Source organism: Gossypium hirsutum, unplaced genomic scaffold (genome assembly GCF_007990345.1).
Source record: "Gossypium hirsutum isolate 1008001.06 unplaced genomic scaffold, Gossypium_hirsutum_v2.1 scaffold_275, whole genome shotgun sequence".
Taxonomy (NCBI): domain Eukaryota; kingdom Viridiplantae; phylum Streptophyta; class Magnoliopsida; order Malvales; family Malvaceae; genus Gossypium; species Gossypium hirsutum.
The window spans coordinates 22,501-32,916 of record NW_024402927.1 but is presented as its reverse complement, the minus strand read 5'-3'; the positions used below and the strand labels follow the sequence as shown (position 1 = coordinate 32,916).

The window sequence follows — 10,416 nt, the reverse complement described above, 5'->3', positions numbered from 1 at the left end:
TGGGTGGATTCTTTCGGAGAAAGGATTAATATTTGTTCTATTCCATTAGTAATTAAGGGAAGAATTCGGCTCAGAAGAAAAAAGAGAAGCAGATCTATTCTATACCCGATAAGTATCAATACGCAATGGGGGTTGATCCTATTTTTTATGAATGAACGTATCCCTATTTGTTCATCATTCAAAGGACCTATTGGTAAGAATTCTCTTTCATTCATTCTGTCTTTCTTTATTTTTGGCCTTATTCTATCTATGTATAAAATATGAGGCCAATATTATTAAGACCATTATTACGCTTCCAGATCAAAGTGAAATATAGTATTTAATTCTTTTTCTTTCCTTTAATGCCTATTGGTGTTCCAAAAGTTCCTTTTCGAAATCCGGGAGAGGAAGATGCAGTTTGGGTTGACGTATAGTGCGACTTGTCAAATATATTGGGTCATATGGGATTCCCCCGTTCTCTCGCCCGATCGAGATATCCTCTGTTTCGCCCAAAAAAGATTGATTGAATTATCAAAAATTTGTAGCGGAAGTGTAATGAAGTGCAATTAGAGATCCATTTCATTTTTTTGGGGGGTATCCAGATTAATATTTTCAATTAGAATGATTTATGGTTGGCTTGGTTGGACCGAAAAAATGAAGCATCCAGGCACCGTTTAGAAAAAACCCAATTGGTAATACATTTATGATTACCACCTATATCATGATCATAAATCTTTTTTATTTACAAATTAGAAATAGAAATAAGAACGATTTCAAACTATTAATCAATCGAATAATATGAGAAATACGTTGAATATTTGGCGGAAAACATGAAAGAAAAAGGAATTAAAATAAAAAAGGAAATGAAATCATAGCAAAAAGATGTGGTATTGGGTCATTTGTCCTATATGCGCAAATCAAAATCGGGCGGATCTTTACTCGGAGTAGAGCATAAACCTAAAAAAATTGAATAAAAAATTGATGAAACCCATTCAGGAACAAGAAAATGACATCATGATTTGGATTGAATCCCAATGAAAAAAAATAGATCAATGAAAAGTTTGTGCGATAAGTTGAGCGAATTTTTCTATATTATAGATTATAGGAAAACGGGCCAAAACTTATCTTTCTTTAATTTCATTTATTTATTTAAAAATGTAAGAAAAAGCCCCTTCGTTAGAAATTAGAAGTTAGAAAAGGCACACTAGAAAAAACGAAGGATGGCTGGAATCTACACATTGATTTTTTTTCGCAATTTTTGTTGAACCGTATGCATCAAAAGGTGCCTGTACGGCTACTAAGGGATACAATTTTATCCTAATCAACCGACTTTATCGAGAAAGATTACTTTTTTTAGGCCAAGAGGTTGATAGCGAGATCTCGAATCAACTTATTGGTCTTATGGTATATCTCAGTATAGAGAATGATACCAAAGATCTGTATTTGTTTATAAACTCTCCTGGCGGATGGGTAATACCCGGAGTAGCTATTTATGATACTATGCAATTTGTGCAACCAGATGTGCATACAATATGCATGGGATTGGCTGCTTCAATGGGATCTTTTCTCCTGGCCGGAGGAGAAATTACCAAACGTCTAGCATTCCCTCACGCTCGGCGCCAATGAGTTTTTTTATTTGATGGAAAGAAAAAAGAAGACTATGCCTTCGCCATATGAAATATGAATTAGTAAGTAATAATAGCATGGCACTTCGAATTCGATATGAATTTTTTTTGATTTCTTTTTTTTTTCAAAACATTAGATTATGTATCGAAAGAGTAGTATGAGAGAAAGGGCATTTCCAATTTTATCTTAGCTTTCGTGGGCCCATCTCAGCGTCACAAACTTTTTTTCTTTTCACACCAGAGGCTATTAACAATATTTATAACAATATTTATGTTATAAAATAAAAGAGTACGAAAAAAAAGACTATTTTTTCTTTCTTTTTTTGAAAAAAAAGAAACTTTGGGATTGCTGAATACAGACGAAATAAATATATAAAGCAATGGAGCCATCATAATTTTTGAACTTTTCCGAAAAAAAAAAAAAAGAAGGGTGGTAATTGGATTATTTAGTGATCTGGGTCTAATAGACGCTCTCTATATTTTCTCTTTTTCTTTTTTCGATGAAAGAAAAAAGAGAATTCCATTGTAAAGCCGTATGCAATGCACAAAAAATGCCTGTACGGTTGTTCAATTCTATCTTTTTTTCTTATTATTCTTTAGCTATTTTTAGCTATTCTTCTTGCCTCATTATGTGAGTTAGAAGAACCTTTTATTATGTTATATCATCAGGGTAATGATCCATCAACCTGCTAGTTCTTTTTATGAGGCACAAACAGGAGAATTTATCCTGGAAGGGAAGAACTACTGAAACTTCGCGAAAGCCTCACAAGGGTTTATGTACAAAGAACGGGCAAGCCCCTATGGGTTGTATCCGAAGACATGGAAAGAGATGTTTTTATGTCAACAACAGAAGCCCAAGCTCATGGAATTGTGGATCTTGTAGCGGTTAAATAAGTTAAATAAAAATAGCAATAGCAACGATTTAACACCAATCCACAATTTAATTAAGATTGATTTAATCCCTCTTCTTCCTTTCCTTCTTAACTTAAGCCTAAGAGGTTAATATTTTATTAATCTATTAAATAGAAAAAGAAGTAATTCAGAATCATCTGGTTAGGATCGATCTAAACCAGTCTATTATGTATATGATTCAGTATGCCAACTATTAAACAACTTATTAGAAATGCAAGACAGCCAATTAGAAATGTCACGAAATCCCCTGCTCTTGGGGGATGTCCTCAGCCCGAGGAACATGTACTAGGGTGTATGTGCGACTTGTTCAGATCATGGGCTGAGAAAAAAGAAACAACTTTTTCAGTATCAACGATCCGTACCAGTGAATAGAATGGGGTTCGTCCGTTCACTATCTAAAAAAGATAGATCTACCATATCCTTCTATTGTGTATGAAATTTATGGTTTCCATTGGCGCAAATCCAATCTTGAATTTAAGATGAGAAAAAATTCCCCATTGGTAGCAAATGCTTATCCATTAAGCGGGGAAAATCCTATTTAAAAAGCAAAAAGATTATGCTTCGACTCTTGCAAAGAACGGACTAACAGGGTCAGCTACCCAATTAATCCTCATCCTTACATACCGTTACTGTATAAGATAGATCTCGTTGTGAAAGATCTATTACTGGAAAATTTATGAGTAGAGCCGAAGAGTGTGAACTGTACAAGTTACCAATTAAATGAAGGAATGAGCTCCGGTGTATAGAGAGGACCTCACCGTTTAAGAAGTAACCATAGAAACGATGGAACCCACTATTTATTTATCCATTTCTATTTACTCCTTTATTTTAGTTAATATGCTTTTTTGATACCTAGTATCAATACAATTTCTTATTTCAAGGTGAAATGAAATGCCTAGAAAAAAGGAAAAATCGTGGTCGGGACGGTTAAGTAGCAAAAGCCATTGGAATTTTTATTTTATACATTGGAAGAATCCGTTTTGTTATTAATAGACTAGAAAAGAATAACTGAAAGAAAGAATTAGTTATTCATCAAAATTTCTTTTATTCAATGACCAGAATTAAATGGGGATATATAGCTCGTAGACGTCGAAAAAAAATTAGTTTATTTGCATCAAGCTTTCGAGGGGCTCATTCAAGACTTACTCGAACTATTACTCAACAAAGAATAAGAGCTTTGGTTTCTGCTCATCGGGATAGAGATAGGAAAAAAAGGGATTTTCGTCGTTTGTGGATCACTCGAATAAATGCAGTAATTCGTGGAGTGGGGGTATCCTATAGTTATAGTAGATTAATACACAATCTGTACAAGAAACAGTTGCTTCTGAATCGAAAATACTTGCACAAATAGCTATCTCAAATAGGAATTGTCTTTATATGATTTCCAATGAGATTAGAAAATAAGGAGATCGGAAGGAATCCAACGAAATGCTTTAAATGAAATGGGGTTCCCTCGAGAATGAACTCGGGGAAGGTAGAGTAGAAATTAATATGATAAAAAATTCTGATTCTGATAAGGTTCTGATAAGGTCATCAAAACAAGATGAGCGAAGGCGCTCAATAAAAAAAATATTTTTTTCTTCCCCAACCGGATTCGATTCTTTTGAAGGGGTAAGCCTATTTATTTCTGGTTCTAAGAGCAGTAGTTCTAGTGGTCGACTCGCTTCTTTCAAACTGTTTCTCATTATTAAGAAAGGGTAACGAAGATAAAATACGAGCTTGTTTTATAGCAATAGTAATTAATCGTTGTTGTTTTAAGGTCAATCTATTTACTCGCCTAGATAATATTTTTCCTTGTTCACTAATAAATCGACTAATTAAACTCATATTTCTATAATCAATTGATCCCCCGATTGGATCGGGGGCAAACGCCTACGAAAAGATCGCTTGGATTTAAGAAAGAGTCGCTTGGATTTATCCATGATTTCTTTATTCCTTATTTCTAAAAAGAATCCTATCCCTATCTCTATTTCTAAAATCCTATTTTGAAAATTCAAATTATAGAATTAATATAATAAATAGGATTTGGTTTGTTTATTTTATTATTGTTTATTTTATTATTATTTATCATTTAATATATAATTGAAATATATATAAATTAAATATATTAATAATATATAAATAATATTTTAATAATATATTAATAATATAGAAAGAAAATATGCGTTATATATAACTAATTATATACTTATACTTAATATATTATATACCTAATGTCATATTTTCATATTCTCGGTAAGTGGTGACATACGAGCACTTGATTCGATTTATTTCTTTATCTCCCCGTGAATTGTATGTTTGTAACAATAGGGACAGAATTTCTTCAATTCCAATCGACTGGGCGTATTGTGTCGATTTTTTTGAGTAATATACCTGGAAATACCCGTTGATTCCTTATTAACGCCGTTTCGAACACAACTGGTACATTCCAAAATAATCGTTACTCGGACATCTTTACTCTTGGCCATGAACCTCCTTTGAGTTTTTAATTCACCCAACTTTTCTATTTTCCGATCAAAAGCGAAGAAGAAAGGAATGAAAAAAAAAGAAATAAAAGTTGCTAACTCAAAACCAAATCTTGAAAGATTTTGTTGCAATCAATATAGTAAATCAATATAGATTTAGAGTAATAGTAAATAATAAGAATAAGTAATACAACGATTTCGAACTCTATTTAGAATCAAACCACCGTACGGTATTTTCTTTAAGTATCTTGTAGGATACTGTTGTTCCAGCCACATTTCTCTTTTTGCTCTACTAGGAATTTAATTGGAGCTTGAACTCGAGTTTCGGTGAGGTTGAATCTACTTTTTTCGTTCTACCTTCCTTATTTATTTTATCTAATTCTTATTTAATTCGAAAAAAAACTAAAAAGGGGGGGGGCGAGAGAGTAGTCACAGATATTTGATTGTATCTCGATCTAATCTTTTTCGCCCCGTCCCGCGGCAATAACTAGAATTAAAAAAAGGGAATGTTAACGCATCCGGGAAGAAACGATTGATCTCTATTAATAAACCCGCTAAAGAACCGAACCAGAGAGTACTTAGTACCGGTGCTACGGAAAGATATGTTTTTAGATCTCGCATTTAAAATCCTCCTTCTTTATATATTACATTATGGTAATACATATATAATCGCATGTATGTGTGGTTAAAGACCACTTGGATTTGTCTATTTGTACTCGGAATTCCTAATTCAAAATTCAAATTTAAATGTACAATGATTCGATAGATAAGATTTTCCCTTTCTTAAAATAGCAAAACAAAATAGGTCCCTTTCCGCCTGAGAATTTCCGCTAAAAATATTCATTTATTATTCATTATATGGTTGTTATATGAGACCAAAAAGAGGAAATGGAAAGATCCGTTTTGTATATCAATAGATGAAATAAGGGTGTGGAAAACAAGATAGGGATTCTCTACAATGACATTGTAGGCCAATTGAAAGGGATGTAGCGCAGCTTGGTAGCGCGTTTGTTTTGGGTACAAAATGTCACGGGTTCAAATCCTGTCATCCCTACCTATTACTTCTCCTTTGAGCAGTAACGAGGGAGTCGTTTTAGATTGATTAAAATTAAGCATACATAATCTATCATTTTCTCATATTATATATGATATATGATAGTATAGTTGTGCGCGATGTATTGGGGTTATAAAAGAATCCTCTTTAGTCTTATTTATTATGATAAGAAAGCGCTCTTAGTTCAGTTCGGTAGAACGTGGGTCTCCAAAACCCAATGTCGTAGGTTCAAATCCTATAGAGCGTGATTCCGCTCTTGTTAGGTCGAAAATTACACCGAACTAAAAAAAAAATTGAACAGCAATTCGAATTTGACCTCCTTGGATTAAATTATAAAATTAAAATTATTAAATAAATTGAAATTCAAAAATTTAAGAATTAAAGGGGTCAGTCAAAAAAAGGTATGTTAATTAATCCAAAAAAGGTATGTTAATTAATCAAAGGTCCAACTGATCACCACGTCTGTATTGTAAATATGCGGTTACGAATAATCCAGCCAAAGTAATAGGAATTAGACCTAAGACGATTCCAAATAGAAAAACTTCAATCATTTCAATTTATTTGAAAGGAGAAAAAGAAAGGTAATATCTATCCCTAAATATTAATTTCTATTGCCCATGAATATCAATACCTAATAATTGATAATTAACACGGTAAGGAGTTATAGAATATATGGAATAGGACAGAAAGCTTTGTTTTTATGAATTGTTCGTTCATTGAATTAATTTTCAAATAAGTCGTATCTTACTCAGACCAATAAATAAAGCTGAGGTTATAGTTAAAGCCGCTAGTAAAAAACCGAAATAACTAGTTATAGTAGGCATGAAGGAGCTAAATGAAATATGTTCTTTTTATACATATGTTTATAAAGCACTTACCTAAGTTTCAATTTTTAAACGAGAGGGGGATAAGCAAAAATACCAATTGAAATAATAAGTTCAATTGAAATTTTTTGCTTCATCAATCATTATAAACGGTATTCACAAAAATAGAGCGGCAGAACAAGAGTAGAAAAGAAAAAGAAATCGATTCATCATCTTTGTAGTTAGGTCAAGAAAAAACCTTTGGATCTAATACAAGAATACAAGAAAGGCCGCCTCACAAATATTGATTAGTAGAATTTTTTTTATTCCTTGCTCTTTTTTTTTATCTATATCTAATACTATCGACTACTCTTACTTGTTACTAGACGACTAAGCAATTCCTTAAAAAAAAAAGAGGGCTTCCAACAAAAAACAAAACCTCTTTTGCAACTACGAAAAAAGTCAATTTTTATATTTCGCATCTAATTGACTTGCGGAAATATGATAATTTCCTTCATGAATTATTATAAACCAACTCGTTGGATTCACGGGTTACCTGATCTGCCGTTTCTAGGCCCAAGCCAATACCTCCAGGAATTTGAGGAATTTTCTATTGCATGATACCTGGTTATACATCGACAAGCAAGAAGAAGAAAGAAATTATCTAGCACTTCACGTCGATATACTGTTTGAAATTGCGTTGCTGTGTCAGAAGAAGGATAGCTATACTGATTCGGTATACTCTAAAAATACCTTTGGTACAATATTGACGATCTCACAAAGATTGAGTTTCGGTGAATTCCCATTTACTGATCCCATCTTTTACGGAATCGATCCTCTACAAGAATATGTGGAGCTCGGCATGTCTGGAAGCACAAGAGAATGTTCTTTTGCTGATATTATTACCAGTATTCGATACTGGGTCATTCATAGTATTACTATACCTTCCCTATTCATCGCGGGTTGGTTATTCGTCAGCACAGGTTTAGCTTATTATGTGTTTGGAAGCCCTCGTCCAAACGAGTATTTTACAGAGAGCCGACAAGGAATTCCATTAATAACTGGCCGTTTTGATTCTTTGGAACAACTCGATGAATTTAGTAGATATTTTTAGGAGGACCCAATGACCATATATCGAACCTATCCAATTTTTACAGTGCGATGGTTGGCTGTTCACGGACTAGCTGTACCTACCGTTTCTTTTTGGGGTCAATATCAGCAATGCAGTTCATCCAACGATAAACCTAATTCGAATTAATTATAGAGCTATGACACAATCAAACCCGAACGAACAAAATGTTGAATTGAATCGTACCAGTCTCTACTGGGGGTTATTACTCATTTTTGTACTTGCTGTTTTATTTTCCAATTATTTCTTCAATTAAGAAAAAAAGAGTAGTAGAATACTAAATAATAGTAGGAATTCTCTTATCCCATTCGGAAGGATTGTATCTCATAATTATCTATGATTGTTTATGTCTTTAGCATGACCACTTGATGAAATGCGGAGGGAAGCGGGATAAATGGCCGATACTACTGGAAGGATTCCTCTTTGGATAATAGGTACGGTAACTGGTATTCTGTGATCGGTTTAATAGGTATTTCTTTTATGGTTCATATTCTGGATTGGTGTCCCTGTAATACGGTAACTGGTATTCCTATGATCGGTTAATAGGTATTTCTTTATGGTTCATATTCTGGATTGGGTTTGTCCCTGTAATATGGAATAATGGATAATGGGATGAACTAAGTTATAGGCATGAAAGTGTCAGAACTCAACGGGGCCCGCCTCCTCTTTCTTTGTCTGATTCGCGAGGAAGGGTCCCGTTGAATTCTTAATGATCATGATCATAATATTTTGGTCGTATAAATGACAACAAATAGATCACTTTTTCCGATGATTTTTTTGAAAAATGAACTCAATTTCAATTAATTGATTCATAGCATCTGCTCTTCGATAGTATCTATCGATACTTTCAAGGTTAGAAGAAAAAAAGGAATCACTCAATTGGATGACACATATTTAATATTTCTTTTTTTTCTGTCGACCAGATATCAATCAAACCTTTTCTAGACTAGTCTAACCTTACTCGATTTATTTTAGTATTTCATCAAAGTTTGAAATTATTTTATAAGTTTATCGCCTTGATTCTATTTTATCAAAAAAAATCGATAAGGATTCCTTCTCTTTTTTTTGGTTGTCCATTGCTTAGTATATTATACTTATAGTTTAGGTGCTTTATCCGTTTTTGGTTTCATTGCTTGTTGCTTTGTCTGGTTCAATAATACCGCTTATCCTAGTGAGTTTTACGGGCCCACTGGACCAGAAGCTTCTCAAGCTCAAGCATTTACTTTTCTAGTTAGAGACCAACGTCTTGGGCTAACGTGGGATCCGCTCAAGGGCCTACTGGGTTAGGTAAATATCTAATGCGTTCCCCGACCGAGAAGTCATTTTTGGAGGGAAACTATGCGTTTTTGGATCTGCGTGCTCCTTGGTTAGAACCTCTAAGAGGTCCCAATGGTTTGGACTTGAGTAGGTTGAAAAAAGACATACAACCTTGGCAAGAACGGCGTTCTGCGGAATTTATGACGCATGCTCCTTTAGGGTCTTTAAATTCTGTAGGTGGCGTAGCTACCGAGATCAATGCAGTTAATTATGTCTCTCCGAGAAGTTGGTTAGCTACCTCTCATTTTGTTCTAGGATTCTTCCTATTCGTGGGTCATTTATGGCACGCAGGAAGAGCTCGCGCAGCCGCAGCGGGATTTGAAAAAGGAATTGATCGTGATTTTGAGCCTGTTCTTTCCATGACTCCTCTTAACTGAGATAACTGAGACAGGAGATCCAATGCTTAACATAGGAATCAATTTGTGCTTAACGTAGGAATCAATTTGATTACACTATATATATTGAAGGAATCAAGTGATATTTAAAAAGTATTCTGTTTTCCTTTCGTTTTAACTCATTTTCTATCTAAACTATTTTTTTTCTGGCTCGGCTATTCCACCCAGCCGAGCCATTCCCTTTTATTAATATTAAGATTCTTAATTAAGAAGCCAGGAAAAAGCAATAAAGAAAGAAATCTATTCATCGAGCAAAAGGAGAGAGAGGGATTCGAACCCTCGATAGTTCTTTGTTTCGAACTATACCGGTTTTCAAGACCGGAGCTATCAACCACTCAGCCATCTCTCCGAAAGCTAATTTCTATTTTATTTTTATTCCACCGAATCGAACATGGCCATATGAGTTGATACCATCACTATGTATAGAAAGATATCGTCTGTGAACCTATAGGTCAATCTATTTATCTGTATATATAGATAGATGAAATGCATAATCTAGCATGCCTATTTGGTAACGTGAAATAAAAAAATCACCCTCGACCCCATGTCCGAATAAAAGTGGTTAAAGGGTTGGAAATAAGTCATATAGAATCAATCGATTCATGGTAAAATCCCTCTACCTTGCATTTTATTATTTTTTTTGGTCAATATCATAGAGGGATCAAATGGTATAGTTAATTTGTTGGTAGCTTGGAGGATTAGAAACTTGACTATTGCTTTCCAATTGGCTGTTTTTG

The 10,416-nt window shown here is 33.9% G+C and overlaps 3 non-coding genes and 2 pseudogenes across 3 annotated transcripts; 4 read left to right on the top strand and 1 right to left on the bottom strand.

Annotated features, from left to right (window-relative positions):
* The first annotated feature begins 264 nt into the window (after nt 1-264).
* On the top strand, nt 265-2,929 carry LOC121226541 (ATP-dependent Clp protease proteolytic subunit-like; annotated as a pseudogene).
* Nucleotides 2,930-5,961: 3,032 nt separating this feature from the next.
* On the top strand, nt 5,962-6,035 carry TRNAP-UGG (transfer RNA proline (anticodon UGG)). The gene has a single exon. It is a non-coding gene; the product is annotated as a tRNA-Pro (tRNA).
* A 173-nt stretch (nt 6,036-6,208) lies between these two features.
* TRNAW-CCA (transfer RNA tryptophan (anticodon CCA)) lies at nt 6,209-6,282 on the top strand. The gene has a single exon. It is a non-coding gene; the product is annotated as a tRNA-Trp (tRNA).
* Nucleotides 6,283-8,361: 2,079 nt separating this feature from the next.
* Nucleotides 8,362-10,416, top strand: part of LOC121226540 (photosystem II CP43 reaction center protein-like) — a 2,403-nt pseudogene continuing 348 nt past the window's right edge.
* On the bottom strand, nt 9,936-10,028 carry TRNAS-UGA (transfer RNA serine (anticodon UGA)). Its single transcript has one exon. It is a non-coding gene; the product is annotated as a tRNA-Ser (tRNA).